Below are 16,840 nucleotides of genomic sequence, written 5' to 3' on the forward strand. Positions count from 1 at the left end.
AACAGGTGTCTCTGTCACTGAACTGGAAAGCAGGTGGAAAGCTAACCTCAGACAGGGAGTTAAATGCTTTCAGCATTGTGCCTGGATAGCCCATGGATCAGTGAGCATGGATGTTTAAACAGTAATTTCCAGCTGCTGCTGCCAGAGAGATTGAGTGATGTTCCACAGAAAGTATCATGTTATAGTTTGTTACACAGGAACCTCTGTGGAGGTAAACTGCATGGTTTGCATTGAGAGCATGGGCTCAGTCTTTTCAAACAAATCCATTTGTCTGTTACCTTTATAAAGTCTTGATTTAAGGAATTAAAAATATATGTTTTGGACATCTAGCTATATCTAGTTTCTGAACCGTATGAGTCCTCCATAAGTATCTATATCAAAATTCTGGTGTCCAGATAGCACAAAAATGAGAAGAGTAGGTCTTTTTACAGAATTACAAGGCTCATTTTAATCTTATTGGACCCCATGTCTCCCTCCACTGTAGGGTGTCAGAATATGCCCATTACACCCTAGAATCAGCCTCCAAACTTCCTTTCTGCTTCTCATTACTAGTCTCTTTCTCACAAGACTGGCAGAACAATCTTCCTGTTAACACAAATATGCCATGTCGGGAACGGTAGAGTCTGTTAAAGATAACACAAACCTGCAGTTGGGTCTGAGAATAATAAAAAATGTCACAAATGAGCCACCATCCCCCAGCAGGTTTTTCAAATCTAAAAACCTTAGTTCCGTATTAACTTCATGGCACAAATATCCACTCTATATGTGAATAAGCCAGATGGAAATTCAAGAGGGAGAAAGAGGGGGAAAGGGCAGGGGGAGAGAGAGTCCCTTCAGTTGAGAAATTCAAGAGGGAGAAAGAGGGGGAAAGGGCAGGGGGAGAGAGAGTCCCTTGAGTTGGGGAGAGACAGGAACTGTCAGGCTCTACTGTCATGGAATGCTTGCCCAGATCCAGTGGACCTCAACATTGTCTGCACACTAGGACCACACGGGGAGCTTAAAAAATACAGAGGCCCTGGGGCGCCTGGGTGGCTCAGTTGGTTAAGCCTCTGACTCTTGGTTTCAGCTCAGGTCATGATCTCATGGTTCCTGAGTTCAAGCCCCACGTTGGGCTCTGTGCTGACAGTGCAGAGCCTGCTTGGGATTCTCTCTCTATCCTCTTTTCTCTCTGCCTGTCCCAGTCTCCCTCTCTTTCTCAAAATGAATTAATAAACTTTAAATTTTTTTTTAATTTAAAAAAAATACAGAGGCCCTGGCCCCAACTGAATTGGAATCTCTGAGGATGGTTGGTACAGCCAGTGTTTAAATATCCAACCACATATCTGGAGCCTGAAAGTCTTATTTCATAAACACATTGCCTGCCTCCATGTGAGGAAAGCAGAATGCTGTGAGAGTTCCACTCTGACTACACGCAGCCAGGGAGGAATTCATCCCCCACTTTGCCTCTTCCTACCCCACACCCACCAAAAAAAGATATGATAGTGTTACCAAAAGAAGCAAGGGGTTATTCTGGATGCGGGAAAAAAAAATTAAAACTAATTACTAAGTTGGTCTAATTGTGCCCAGAGCTTAAAGTTCATACACTGGGACCCAATAGCAATTATTAGCTGTGCCTAAGTCTTATTTTAGTCCAGGATCTGAGTGGACTTGACCTTGAACCTATAGGGAAACAAGGCTGGGAACGCAGAATCTGACACAGGTAGCAGCAAAAGGTATCGGCATGTTTTCTTAGTTTTGAGTGAAGGGCATTAAAATCCGGAGGGAAATTCCCCTTATTTTTCCTGTTATGGTTGATATAATGTTGGAAATTTTAAGGTAAACATTTATAATCCCTCCAAAAAAAAGTTGCAACTGTGTTATATAACTCTTAGCCAATTGGATTAAGATATGATTCATAGTCTACATGTGTGATTCTGTTTCTTAATCATAAAAGGTATAATGTTTGTCAACATTATGATTAAAGACTTAAGAAAGTGAACTCTGGGACGCCTGGGTGGCTCAGTCAGTTAAGCGTCCGACTTTGGCTCAGGTCATGATCTCGCAGTTCATGAGTTTGAGCCCCACATTGGGCTCTGTGCTGACAGTTCAGAGCCTGGAGCCTGCCTCAGATTCTGTGTCTCCCTCTCTCTCTCTCTCAGCCCCTTCCCTGCTCGTGCTCCATCTCTGTCTCTCTCCGTCTCTCAAAAATAAATAAACATTAAAAAAAAAAAATGAACTCTGCTTTGAGTCCCTCTGTTCCCAACAGAGACCAATAAAGGCAGTAAAACCTCATTTTTACAGGTTGCACATACAGGCATGGTGCAGACAAGGAGCTCCCGGTGAAAAAGCCTTGCCTGAAGATAAAATAATCAGCATGTCACTATGAGTTCCCCTTGACCTGCGCTCCTGCAGGTCTAGTGAGAACATGTGTCCCAGGTGGACTGTACTGAAGACTTTCTAGGCTGGGTCCATTAGGCAAAACGTTTCCGAGGAAATATTTGTTTCTGAGGAATATCGATTCTTACCTACATATACCCAAGTCCCCATTTGATGAGAGTTGAAAAAGCAATAACATTAATAACAGTAGCGACTTCAATTTATTTCTGCTACATAGGCTCTGTGCTGGATATTTCATCTGCCATATTTTACTTAATCTCCGCCATTACCCTGTGAGGTAGAAATTAGCACGAGGTCACTTGGCTGAACTGAGTATGTCTGAGCTAGGTCTCTAGGGTGTGTCTGTGAAACCAAGGTTTTCCTATTATTTGCCGTCAAAGTTTATTTATTTTGAGAGAGAAAGAAATAGAATCCCAAACAGGGATTCGGACGCTTAATGGACTGAACCACCCAGGCGCCCCTCCCATTTTTATCTATGGCCTCTTGAAATGGGGAACTATGTCCTCTGGTTCCTCAGTTGCCTCAGATTACCCATAAGTTCCAGTACCTGGGATTGGTGCCTGAGTGCCTGCTGCTGAATCTCCCTGTTGCCAGTCTCCTTGGCCTTCTTCCAATCACCTGCCACTGCCTACTCCATCTCAGCTTGGGCTGACCTTCAGATCCTACTGTGACTTGGTTTGTAGAAGTCAAAGTCCACCTGTCTTTTCCCCTGACACTCATCTTTTGGTCTTGGCATTTTCTCCAAGGCTTACACCCTCAGCCGTGCACCTATGTCAGGTCAGTGACCTCCACCTGCTCCCACTGGATTTCCATGATTTCTGGCCTATCCTGGTCGTAGTTTATGAACAAGATGTTTTATGAATGAGATGACTTTTCAGATTCCAGATACATGCTTGGATATTGAAGCAGTGGCTATATAAATTTTCAAATTTGTAAGTGCTGTAGCAAATGCTCCTTCTCCAAAAAAATGTAAATTGTGGATCCTTGTCCTTTTGGAGGGCTGGAAGCTTCTGCATTAAAAATATAAATGTGATGTTATAAGTGTTTTAAAAAATAACATTTGTGTTTTTCTAAGTATAAAAATGATACTTGAGTTTTTTATAGACAACATGTGAAATACCGGTAAATATAAAGACACAAAATCGATCAAAGCCCAATTACCCAAAGATGGCTAATCACTGTGAGTGATTTAGTGTATTTGGTAAATTTTCTTTAAGCCTTTACACACACATTAGCACACATATATACAAAATTGGGATTATACCTAATATTGTCTCATATTTCAATTAATATTATCCTGCTAGCCTTTCCCCATATCATTACCATTATTCCCCTCCCCCAGATTTATTGAAGTATAATTGTCAAATAAGTTTATAATATATTTAAAATATACAACAGATATATTGTGAAATCAAATCAAGTTACAAATAAAATTAACACATCCATCACCTCACAGTTGTCTTGTATATAAGAGTGCTGATGATCTACTCTCTTAGTAAATTTCAAGTATACGGTATTATTTACTATTGTCACTATTCTGCATTAGATCCTCAGAACTTATTTATCTTACACCTGAAAGCTGTACCCTTTGACCAACATCCTCCCACGTCCCCCCCCACCCCACCCTGCCCCAGCTCCTGGCAACTACTGTTCTTTTAAAAAAAAATTTTTTTAATGTTTTATTTATTCTTGAGGGAGAGAGAGAGAGAGCGCGCGCACAAGTTGGGGAGGGGCAGAGCAAGAGAGGGACACAGAATCTGAAGCAGGCTCCAGGCTCTGAGCTGTCAGCACAGAGCAATATTTGGGGCTCGAACTCATGAACCATGAGGTCATGACCTGAGCCGAAATTGGACGTTCAACCGAGTCACCCAGGTGCCCCTGGCAACTATTGTTCTAGGAGTTTGATCTTTTCTTTTCTTTTCTCTTGTCTTGTCTTTTCTTTCTTGTCTTTTCTTTCTTTCTTTTAGATTCCACATCTAAGTGATACTATAGAGTATTTGTCTTTCTCTTTCTGGTTTATTCCACTTAGCATAATGCCCTCTATGTTCATCCATGTTTTTGCAAATGGCAGGATTTCCTTTTTTTTTTTAAGGCTGAATAATATTCATTGTATATGTAGATATATATATCACATTTTCTTTTCTATTCATCTGTTGATGGACACTTAGGTGGTTTCCATATCTTAGCTATCGTGAATACTGCTGCAATGAAAACGGGGGTGTATATATCTCTTCAAAATAGTGATTTTATTTCCCTTGGGAATATACCCAGAAGTGGGATTGCTGGATCAAATGGTAGTTCTATTTTTAATTTTTTTGAGGAAATTCCACACTGGTTTCCAAAATGGCTATATCAGTTTACATTCCCACCAAGTGTACAAACGTTGCCTCTTCTTCACGTCTTTGCCAGCGTTTGTTATTTCTTGTCTTTTTGATAGTAGCTGTTCTGACTGGTGTGAGGTGATATCACATTATGGATTTTTGGAGGGGGGGTTGGAAAAAATTTTAATTTAATTTATTTTTTTTAATTTACGTCTGAGTTAGTTAGCATATAGTGCAGCAATGATTTCAAGAGTAGATTCCTTAATGCCCCTTACCCGTTTAGCCCATCCCTCCTCCCACAATCCCTCCAGCAACCCTCTGTTCTCCATATTTAAGAGTCTCTTATGTTTTGTCCCCCTCCCTATTTTTATATTATTTTTGTTTCCCTTCCCTTATGTTAATCTGTTTTGTATTTTAAAGTTCTCATATGAGTGAAGTTATATGATATTTATCTTTCTCTGACTAACTTCGCTTAGCATAATACCCTCTAATTCCATCCACATAGTTGCAAATGGCAAGATTTCATTCTTTTTGATTGCCAAGTAATACTCCATTGTATATATATATACACCATATCTTCTTTATCCATTCATCCATCAATGGACATTTGGGCTCTTTCCATACTTTGGCTATTGTTGATAGTGCTGCTATACGGTACATGTGCCCCTTAGAAACCGCACACCTGTATCCCTTGGATAAATACCTAGTAGTGCAATTGCTGGGTCGTAGGGTAGTTCTATCTTTAATTTTTTGAGGAACCTCCATACTGTTTTCCAGAGTGGCTGTACCAGTTTGCATTCCCACCAACAATGCAAAAGAGATCCTCTTCCTCTGCATCCTTGCCAACATCTGTTGTTGCCTAAGTTTTTAATGTTAGCCATTCTGACAGGGGTGAGGTGGTATCTCATTGTGGTTTTGATTTGTATTTCCCTGATGATGAGTGATGTTGAGCATTTTTTCATATGTCAGTTGGCCTTCTGGATGTCTTCTTTGGAGAAGTGTCTATTCGTGTCTTTTGCCCATTTCTTCACTGGATTCTTTGTTTTCTGGGTGTTGAGTTTGATAAGTTCTTTATAGATTTTGGATACTAACCCTTTATCTGATATGTCATTTGCAAATATCTTCTCCCATTCCATTGGTTGCCTTTTAGTTTTGCTGATTGTTTCCTTCACTGTGCAGAAGTTTTTATTTTGATGAGGTCCCAACAGTTCATTTTTGCTTTTGTTTCCCTTGCCTCTGGAGACGTGTTGAGTAAGAAGTTGCTATGGCCACGATCAAAGAGGTTTTTGCCTGCTTTCTCCTCAAGGATTTTGACAGCTTCCTGTCTTACATTTAGGTCTTTCATGCATTTTGAGTTTATTTTTGTGTATGGTGTAGGAAAGTGGTCCAGGTTCATTCTTCTGCATGTCGCTGTCCAGTTTTCCCAGCACCACTTGCTGAAGAGACTGTCTTTATCCATTGGTTATTCTTTCCTGCTTTGTCAAAGATTACTTGGCCATATGTTTGTGGGCCCATTTCTGGGTTCTCTATTCTATTCCACTGATCTGAGTGTCTGTTTTTGTGCCAGTACCATACTGTCTTGATGATTACAGCTTTGTAATACAGCTTGAAATCTGGTCATTTTGGTTTTGATATGAATCTCCCTGACGATTAGTGATGATGAGCACCTTTTCATGCATCTGTTGGCCATTTGTATATCTTCTTTGGAAAAATGTCTGTTCAGGTCATTTGCCCATTTTTTAATCAGGTTATTTGGGTTTTGTTTTGTTTTGTTTTTGTGTTTGTTATTAAGTTGTAAGAGTTCTCTATATATTTTGGATATTAACCCCTTATCAGATAAGCAATTTACAATTCTTTTTCCCATTCCATAGGTTGTCTTCCCATTTCGTTAACAGTTTCCTTTGCTGTGCAGAACCTTTTTAGTTTGATGTAGTCGCATTTGATTATTTTTGCTTTTGTTGCCTGTGCTTTGGGTGTCATGTCCAAAAAAATCATTGCCAAGACCAATGTCAAGGAGTTCTGCCCTCTGTTTTCTTCTGGAAATTTTATGGTTTGAGGTATTAGATTTAAGTCTTTAATCTATTTTGAGATGATTTTTGTGTATGGTGTCAGATATGCATCCAATTTCATTCTTAGCAGGTAGATACAATGTCTTCCCAACACCATTTATTGAAGACCACCCTTTCTTCATCTGTGTATTCTTGGCACTTTTGTCTAAAATTAGTTTGTCTGGGGGAGCCTGGGTGGCTCAACCAATTGGGTGTCCAACTTCAGCTCAAGTCATAATCTCACGGTTCAGTGTGTGGGTTTGAGCCCCACATTGGGCTCTGTCCTGATAGCTCAGAGTCTGGAGCCTGCTTCAGATTCTGTGTCTCCCTCTCTCCCTGCCCCTCCCCCACCCACACTCAGTCCCTCTCTCTTTCTCAAAAATAAACATATAAAACATTTTTTAAATAAAATTAGTTTGTCTGTATTCATTAAAATTCTTTGAAAATATGTTCAGTAACTGTATAATATTCTACCTTATGAACGAGTATGAAATATATAAGTCTTCTCAGAGACTTAGGTTGATTATATTGATAAATGTGCTGCAATGAACATACTGTGCATGAATTTTTCTGTGCAATTTTATGTTCTAGATTACTAGGACAAGAGGTAATATTATCTAAAGCAGTGGTTGGCAATTTTTTTAGTCTCAGGACCCCTTTATACTCTGAACTATTGTTGAGGACCTAAAGAGATTTTGTTTATATTGGTTATAGCTATCAATATTTATGATATTAGAAGTTAAAAATGAGATATTTAGGGGCGCCTGGGTGGCGCAGTCGGTTAAGCGTCCGACTTCAGCCAGGTCACGATCTCGCGGTCCGTGAGTTCGAGCCCCGTGTCAGGCTCCGGGCTGATGGCTCGGAGCCTGGAGCCTGTTTCCGATTCTGTGTCTCCCTCTCTCTCTGCCCCTCCCCCGTTCATGCTATGTCTCTCTCTGTCCCAAAAATAAATAAAAAGTTGAAAAAAAAAATGAGATATTTAAATAATATTTAAAATACTCAAATTTTCACTTAAAAATAATAAGAAACACATTGTTTTTTAAGAAATGGGTGAATTAGTGAGAGGTAGAAATCAAGTACACATCTTTCTGTTAGGGGCCTAAAGAAATTCCCACGTTTCTACTAGTCCTGTCACAGAGATGGAAAATGGAGAGGCAGAGGGTGGGGAGCCTTAATGGAGGTAGAGGTGGGAAAGATAGTGAGTCTGAGGGAGTGTCAGCCAGTCTTCTCACAGGACACATGGAAAATGTTTAAGGTTCTAGTCCACCAGATGAAAATTCGAAGGCATAATCTTCCTTCTCACACTTCTAGAATGTCTTCTAAAATACCTGCTTCGTGGAGTTCAAAATACCCACTTTATAGGTTCCTTGTACAAACTTACGCCACTTTTAAGATTTTTTTTTTAAGATTGCGGGGCTTGAACCCACCATCCTGAGATCAAGAGTTGTGTGCTCCACCAACTGAGCCAGGAGGCCCCAGCCATTTATTTTTATTTTTATTTTTATTTTTATTTTTATTTTTATTTATTTATTTTTATTTAAGTGTTTTTATTTACTTATTTTGGGAGAAAGAGAGAGAGGGAGAGCAGGGGAGGGGCAGAGGGAGGGAGAGAGAGAGAATCCAAAGCAGGCTCTGCACCTGTCAGCCAGGATCTTGACGCAGGGCTTGATCTTATGAACCTCGAGATCATGACCTGAGCAGAAATCAAGAGTCAGACGCTTAACCAACTGAGCCACCCAGGTGTCTCCCCCCCCCCCCCCACCGCCAAGCCATTTATTTTTAAAACCAAATGATGAGCTACACTACACAGATAGGAATTCTCAGCCTATTCTTGAGGAAATTGGAAAGGTATGTGACTTGTCTCAGGCTGGGGTGGGGAATGGACACAATAGAATCACCACATTTAGAACCTGGTTGTCCCAACTACCAGTCTGGTGGTATGCCCATTGATTCTGGAGAGTCAGTACTATATTAGTTCAGGAGTCTGTCCTCGGAATTCGCTGCTTCTATAAGTGATTACAAGGTATCAAAGGTTCAAGCTACTTTCTAGGCTCCTAGGCTTCTGTGGGTATTCGGACTCTTCCCACCTTTCATTTTCCACTGAAGGACGGAACATACAAACAGGCAATGGCCAAATATATGACCCATATGACAGTAGATCTCTGACCCACAACCTCTTCTGCAATCAGCTCTAGAAGCCAAGGAACTTGCCTTCCACCTCAGGATCCCCACCCCCTTTACAACCAGGACCAACTTGAGAAAGCCAAATGTGCTCCCCAAACCCATCCCATAAGACGCCCTGCTTCTAGATAGCCCACCTCCACCTTCCCCACACCAATAAACTCCCACCAGAGATTACCTGAATCCTTCCCTTTTTTTCCACTTCAGAGACTAGCTACTCCCCTGCTTGGCTGGTGCCTCTGCCAAGTGCAAGCCATGGTGGCTGACTCCCTTACTATAGCAAGCTCTGAATAAATAGCCTCTGTGCTCATTTGGCATGTCTTCATTTATTTCCACACCACTGAGTGAATAATGAAGGATGTTATAAAGCCAAATTGTGAAAAAAGCATCAGTTATTGAACATTTGTAAAGTGCTTTACGATCATTTTAGTATGCCTTGTAAACACCTCGTGAAATACTGATATCCCCATTCTAAAGCCGAGAAAATTGAGAAAGAACTGGGAGATGAAGTGATTTTGCCCAGAGCTGGGATCAGAACATTACCCTCCCACCCCACCCCCCTGTGTTTGAGGTCTGTTGTTTATCCACTGAGTTTAGGCTGCACTTTGGAATCATTACCATTTTAAAGCATTTCACTCTGGGTTGAGTGAGCATTAAGAAGTGGATCACATTTCACCCTGGCAGGCGCTAAAGTATTGTTTTTAGTTTGTTTTTCTAAGTTTTAGTAGACGACATATGGGCTCCATTAACTTTACTATGTCGCACAATTTGGAAGATAGTTTCTTTTCCAAAATATTTTTCACCGTAGTTTCACATTTTAAAGTTCAGCACACACCGTCAACCCTTGATACTTGTTTTTCTCAAAGTTGTGCCCTTTTCCTCTCCCCTGCGTGGTGTGGGGGGGGGGGGGGGGATGGGGGGAGGGGATGGCCAGGGGTATGTTCTGTTATTGCCACTTTACGGGAGGAGAGGAGGATGCTGGTAACTGTGCCTGAGCTGGACAAAGTCCTCCTAATGCAAAGGCTTTCCTTTTTTTTTTTTTTTTTTTTTTTGTAAGATAAGAAGCTTTTTGGTCCCCCACCCCTGCCAAGTCTTAAGATTGCTGATGATGTTGGGGCGCCTGGGTGGCTCAGTTGGTTACGCATCCGATTCTTGATCTCAGCTCAGGTCTTGATCTCAGGGGCGTGAGTTCAAGCCCCACACTGGATTCCATGCTGGGCGTGAAGCCTACTTAAACTAAACTAAAATAAAAAATAAACAAAAGCTTGCTGATGATGTTGACTGAAGGCGATGTGAAGAAAACTGAGATATGCAGAACCTGCCTGGAATAGGGGAAGGCTGGACTGGAAGGCAGGGGCAGGTAGGAAAGGACGATCCTGTGTAGTTCCTTGCCGTCTGCAAAAAAGCAGTTATCCCTGTTCCTCTCTTCCATGGAGCACTCAAAAAGGAGAAGGTGTGGCAGCAGCATTGGGCCTGTGTGGCACTGTATCTGGTCAGCCCAGCGTGGCCACCCTAGTGGTCTGTCAGGGGACACTGGCTGAGGTCGATCAATTTAGCACCCTGCATACTTTCATTAAATGTTAACCAATGACATCGATCTGCTGGCTAATGGTTCATCTGCCCAGTCCCTGGAATCCTCTCTTGTCACCTATTCTCCCTAGCTCCAAATCCTATTTCTTTTACATTATCCTTTCAGATTTCTTCACTTTGGGGGCGCCTGGGTGGCTCAGTCATTTAAGTGTCTGACTTCGGCTCAGAGATCATGATCTCACAGTTCGTGAGTTGGAGCCCTGCATTGGGCTCTATGCTGACAACTTGGATCCTGGAGCCTGCTTCAGATTCTGTGTCTCCATCTCTCTCTCTGTCCCTCCCCAATTGATGCCCTGTCTCTCTCTCAAAAATAAAAAATAAACGTTAAAAAAAATTTTGTTTTAAGATTTCTTTTCTTTTCTTTCCTTTTCTTTTTCTTACGCTTATACAGGGCACCTGAGTGGCTCAGTCGGTTAAGCATCCAACCGTTGGTTTTGACTCAGGTCACGATCTCAGTTTGTGAGTTCGAGCCCTGTGCCAAGTGCAGAGCCTGCTTGGGATTTCTCTCTCCCTCTCTCTCTGCTCATCCCTGGCTTGCTCTCTCTCTCTCTCTCTCTCTCTCTTTCTCTCTCTCTCTCTCTCTCTCTCTCAAAAATAAATAAATAAATAAATAAATAAACAAACAAACATAAAAAAATGTAAAGCTTATTATGCATAAGCCTGCAGAAGAGGCCCACCAGTGTGTATGGTCAGGTATGTGCTATGATATCTGGTAAGGGTTTCCTTTTTCCCTGTGATGGTGCAAGCCGGTGGCTCGCAGTGACTGGGAGAACAGGTCAAGTCTCTGAGGAGACAAGCAGCTCAGACAGAGCCTGCCAGCTCCCCGCCCCTTGTCTCCCATTTCGCCTGGGAGCCGTGCCACAGAAGGCAGAGGGGATACTGGAGGGGAACGCAGGTCTCAGGGCCGGATTTGTTGAGGGCAGTGCTGGCAAGGAAGGAGGGAAGAAGGCAAGGAATAGGGGACGGCATCAGCCAGAACTATGCAAGAGCCCACCGCCATTCCTAATTTGTATCATTTTTGTCTTGCTGCATTTGGACTTCCTTTCATCCCACAATAGAAAGGCCAAAAGCCTAAAAAAATAGGGGGGGGAGGGCACCTGGGTGGCTCAGTCAGTTAAGCGTCCGACTCGGGTCATGATCTCGAGGTTTATGAGTTCGAGCCCTGCATCGGGCTCTGTGCTGACAGCTCACAGCCTGGAACCTGCTTCAGATTCTGTGTCTCCCTCTCTCTCTCTGCCCCTCCTCTGCTCACACTCTGTCTCTCTCTCTGTCTCCCAATAATAAATAAACATTAAAAAAAAAAAAAAAAGGCCAAAAGCCTTAGAGTTGAGAAGTCTCCAAGATGTTACAAGTAACAGGTGTTTACTGATCACCTATTCAGTGCACAGGCCAGCAGCAGCTGTCACAACAGAAAAAGCAAAAGCAAGGCTGGAGACACAGAGGCAAGGTTGGGCAAGTCCTTCAATTCTCTGAACTGTATTTTTCTTATTCTTTAATGCACTGTAATTAGGACTTGGTGAGGAAAAAAAAAAAAAATAGGCATGAGCCATAGCCACAAGTGGCAAATAATCAATGACACTAACAGATAAAAAGAAGTGAAGATGAAGCGCTAACCTTCTGGGGACTTTTCAATACTGCTGTGAAGACAAGTCATCCATATAAAAAGTTGAATACCGAGGCGCCTGGGTGGCTCAGTTGGTTAAGCGTCCAACTCTTGGTTTCCGCTCAGGTCATGATCTCATGGTTCATGGGTTCAAGCCCCACGTCAGGCTCTGTGCTGACAGCATGGAGCCTGCCTGGGATTCTGTCTCCCTCTCTCTCTGCCCCTCCTCTTGCTCTCTCTCTCTCTGTCTCTCTCAAAAATAAATAAATAAACATTAAAAAAAAAAAGTTTAAAAAAATAAAAAAAAATAAAAAGTTGAATACCAGAAGTTGCGTAGATAATTTTTTTTGGCTCTTGATAAACACAATATTTTATTTATTAAAAAAAATTTTGTTTTAACGTTTATTTATTATTGAGAGACAGAGAGAGATAGAGCATGAGCAGGGGAGGGGCAGAGAGGGAGGGAGACACAGAATTTGAAGCAGGCTCCAGGCTCTGAGCTGTCAGCACAGAGCCCAGTGTGGGGCTGGAACCCATGAACCACAAGATCATGACCTGCGCCGAAGTCAGATGCTTAACCGACCGAGCCACCAGGGCATCCCTAAAATAAAATCTTAAAAAAAAAAATTGGAACCCTCCCCTCCCCTAACATCCGGGTGAGTGTTAGACTAGTTGCATTATTTCTACGGGGACATACCAGTGCCGACAGTAGTGCAGGGAGGTGGAGAGAATATGGAATCAGAAGGCTCTTGGTTTCAGCTTTGACTCTTGCTAATCACCGTCGTAATCTGGGGACAGATAACTTAGATTCTGAGCCTGATTTTGGCCGTCAAAGCACTCTAAAAGTTACCTTTCAACTTACCCAAAAATATAAGAGCACAAACAAAAACAAATTCTGTCAGCTCACCCTCTCTACGGGCTAAGTAAACTGTACTACCTCAATTCTAAAGAGAGACATAAACAAAATTGCAATGCTGATCCTCAGCACATGGTCTTAGTTAAAATAAAAGTATACACTTTAGTACTGTGTACCTGGATTGTATCCCATTCTCCTAAAAAGTGTTTGGAAGTGGGGTCTTGACTAGGTTTTCTCCTCATGACATAGAAGCTGTTGCATGTACAGCTGATCACCTTACTGTCCATTGCTGAAAAGAATGAACTGTAACGAACAGGCTTTAAAATTCACGCGTGATCATTTATCGTGGGTCTACCGTGTGCCAGGCACACTATTAAGGGCGGGGGAATCAGAATAACATTGCTGTCTAACGAATCAGTCTAGCAGTGGAATGTATAAACCGATATGTTAGAAGATACCATGCAAGTGTCTCACTAATGGTATAAATCCACAGCCATGCCAGAAATCTGGGAGGAATAATACTCACCTGGGAGACTCTGGGAAGACTGTGGCGGAGGTGATGTTTGAGCCGAATCTTGAGAGGTGAGTGGAAATTTGCCAGGTGAAGAAAGAGAAGGGTATTTACGAGCAGAGGGAATAGCATAGCTCATGAAAGTGCCTGGCACGTTTGAGAAATGGTGAAGAGAGAGATTTTGTGAGGGGGAAGGTAGACGGACAGATAGCTTGGGGCTAGCACATGGGGAGGCTTCTTAGGCCACATGAATGGCTAATCACCCCTTCAGGTAATGGGGGGTTGGGGGGCACAGGTAGTGCGGGATGTATTGTGTGTTATGCTTTGTTTTTAAAATTTTGTTTTGTATTTTTAAAAAAATTTTTTAAATGTTTATTTTTATTTTTGAGAGAGAGAGACACAGAGAGAGAGAGAGAGAGACAGAGAGAGAGAGAGACACACAGAGAGAGAGAGATCACGCATGAGCAGGGGAAGGGCAGAAAGAGAGGGAGACACAGAATCCGAAGCAGGTTCCAGGCTCTGAGCTGTCAGCACAGAGCCCAACGCAGGGCTGGAACCCATGGACTGCAAGATCATGACCTGAGCCGAAGTTGGATCCTCAACTGACTGAACCACCCAGGCACCCCAAGGTTTTATTTTTAAGTAATCTCTACACCCAGTGTGGGACTTGAACTGAGGTCAAGAGTCACATGCTTCACCAACTGAGCCAGCCGGGCGCCCCATGTGTGTGTGTGTGGTGCTTTTAAGGTAATGGGAGGTCATGTGGAGGGAGTATATAACGTGGGAGTAGGGAAAAACAGGTTAGGAGACAAATAGGAGGTGGGAGCGGGAAGGCTGGCTCTGAGAAGCGTTTCTGAAAGAGAAGAGACAGTATGTGGTAAACACTGGTTGTGGAGGCTGAGGGAGAGGCAGAAATGGAGTAGGACTTTGAAGTTGCTCGGTACAAGGGAGACTGGTGGCTGGTGGTACTGTTCATTGAGGTGCAAGAACAAGCAACAAGATGGGTTTTCTACTCCAGGGTTCTTCTGACTAGAGAGTGACCATTAACATTGGCACAGGTGGTCAGGGACCAAACAAGAAGACAGGATGTCCGCGGCTGAGAAACTGGAGCAAGCCTGCCTCAGAATGAAACCACAGATCTCAACTGCCACGCTTTGGGCTCAAGGTAAAACACCCTTTAAAAGCTCTTTCAACAGTTTTGAACAGTTGCAGTCAACACCCTTTAAAAGCTGTTATCTAGGGGCGCCTGGGTGGCGCAGTCGGTTGAGCGTCCGACTTCAGCCAGGTCACGATCTCGCGGTCCGTGAGTTCGAGCCCCGCGTCAGGCTCTGGGCTGATGGCTCGGAGCCTGGAGCCTGTTTCCGATTCTGTGTCTCCCTCTCTCTCTGCCCCTCCCCCGTTCATGCTCTGTCTCTCTCTGTCCCAAAAATAAATAAAAAAAGTTTAAAAAAAAAAATTTAAAAAAAAAGAGAAAAAAAGCTGTTATCTAGAATATGTCCCGTCTACTGCACACCTCTTTTTTGGTTACGCTGTGCATCATCTCCAGTTGAAAGACTGTGGAGTGGGAAGGTCAGAGCCAGATTACCCAGGCAAGTGACCTCAGGCAAGACGCTTAAACCTCCCTCCGCTTCGGCTTCCTCATATGCAAAATAAGAAGTTCTTCACGAGGCTGTTATAAGAATGATATGAGTTCATATATATAAATGTGTGCCTGGCACAAAGTCAAGTACCTGATAAGCACTTGCTATCGTTATTAATAAGTAACAGAATGCTCAACTAAACATGGTACAAATGTTAGAGACTTATTACGGAACGAGATTGGAAGTGGACAGTTCCAGAGCTGGTGCTGTTGCTTGACAACCAAGTTGTCAAGGACCAGACTCTTCCCAAATCCCATTTTGCCATGCTCAGCTTGTTAGTGATTTCTCACCTCATGGTGGCAGAAAGACTGCAGTAGCTCCAAGTATCAAGTCCTTACTCAACCAACATTCCAAGCAGGAAATAAGGGGTTGGGGTGGGGGGGAGGGGGACTTTCTTCTTTGTGTAACCCTCACTTATCAAGGAGGAGAATCTTTCCTAGAAGCCCCCAGTAGGTTTCCTTTCAGCTAGAACCGGGCCACAGGCCCATCCCTAACTTCAAGAGAGGCTGGAAAAGAATGTGACACTTCTAACCTACAACAAATGAGGCAAAAGTGGAATTGGGGTTGGCTGTTGCTTGTATTGCCTGCCACAGTCTGAGAACCAAAGAGTTTCAAGGATGCCTCACTCAGGCCAGGGGTAATTGAGAAACAAGGACATAGATGTATTTATTGAGAGTGAGTCAGCCATAGGGTTCACCTTTCAGAGGCCATCAGCTTTTTTGAGAATAGCTTTTTAACCCAGGTGAGTGTCCTATTGGTAAAATATGGAGAAAGGATATTTTTGAGCAAGGGGTCCTTTCTAGTATTCTTGCTTCTTCTAGGCTGTCACTATCCCTAGGAGGGGGCTTATAATTCAGTTCACCTTTATTTAAAAGGTTGCCCAGGCCATTCATTGTTAAAATTACTTACAAGAAAGTACAGGCCGGCTTCCTTCCCTTTCACTGCCCCTTGCAGCAGTCTCTGCCACAATGACAGGTCTAATGGGCAGGGAGAGCTATGTAAGAAGAGCTACTCTTTCCTCCTTAGAAGTTGGTCTTAAATCCAGCTGTTCCCCTGCAATTCACATCCCCACGCTCACTGCCGGAGTTTGGGCCCCAAGCATCTTTCATCCGGGCTCCTGTTCGAGTTTCTCCTTCGCAAGAAAGAAGGCAATGCAGTAAGGTGGAAAGAGAGCTACGAAGGAACCAGAAGAAAACTTCTGTAAGCACCCAGAGAAAGCCTTATTCCCACTGTCCAATTCTGCTAACAAAGACGAGGAGAAAATTTTAAATTCCAAGGCACTTAGTTACTGATCTGATTCTGGCCTGCATGTGGATATTCAATAAATACTTGTTAAATTAAATTGATTCAAGGTTTTATTTATTCAGCCTACTTAAAGCTTATGTAAACCCCTTGGAGATTTGTGTCAAGCTGTTAAATTGGAAAATATATGAAAGGTAGTTATTTTCACTAGACCAGCTTTCCTCTTAATGAGCTTTATGAGCTTAATGTAGATGGGTGTGCGTGTGTGTGTGTGTGTGTGTGTCCAGGAGAGAAGCAGAAGGAGGTGAGGAAGAAACAGGAGAAAAGCCTGTTTCTGTCATTTCCTACATTTGTCTTCATTGCTATACTTATAAACCAGCTACTGCCCTCTAGTGCTCACTGTATAAAGTTCACTCCCAAATTCCATTTGTATCTTTAAAAACCCTGGTGACTCCAGGAAGGGACAACCTCT

General features: G+C 42.8%; 1 long non-coding RNA gene across 1 annotated transcript in view; it reads left to right on the forward strand.

The window, feature by feature from the left end:
- The window catches only part of LOC125920123 (uncharacterized), a 38,620-nt gene that overhangs the window by 19,454 nt on the left and 2,326 nt on the right, over positions 1-16,840 (forward strand). The window contains exon 2 of the long non-coding RNA XR_007456949.1: positions 13,469-14,651. This is a non-coding gene — a long non-coding RNA (uncharacterized LOC125920123). The remainder of the gene's footprint in view (positions 1-13,468; positions 14,652-16,840) is intronic.

The sequence above is a fragment of the Panthera uncia genome, chromosome B4 (genome assembly GCF_023721935.1).
Source record: "Panthera uncia isolate 11264 chromosome B4, Puncia_PCG_1.0, whole genome shotgun sequence".
Classification (NCBI taxonomy): Eukaryota; Metazoa; Chordata; class Mammalia; order Carnivora; family Felidae; genus Panthera; species Panthera uncia.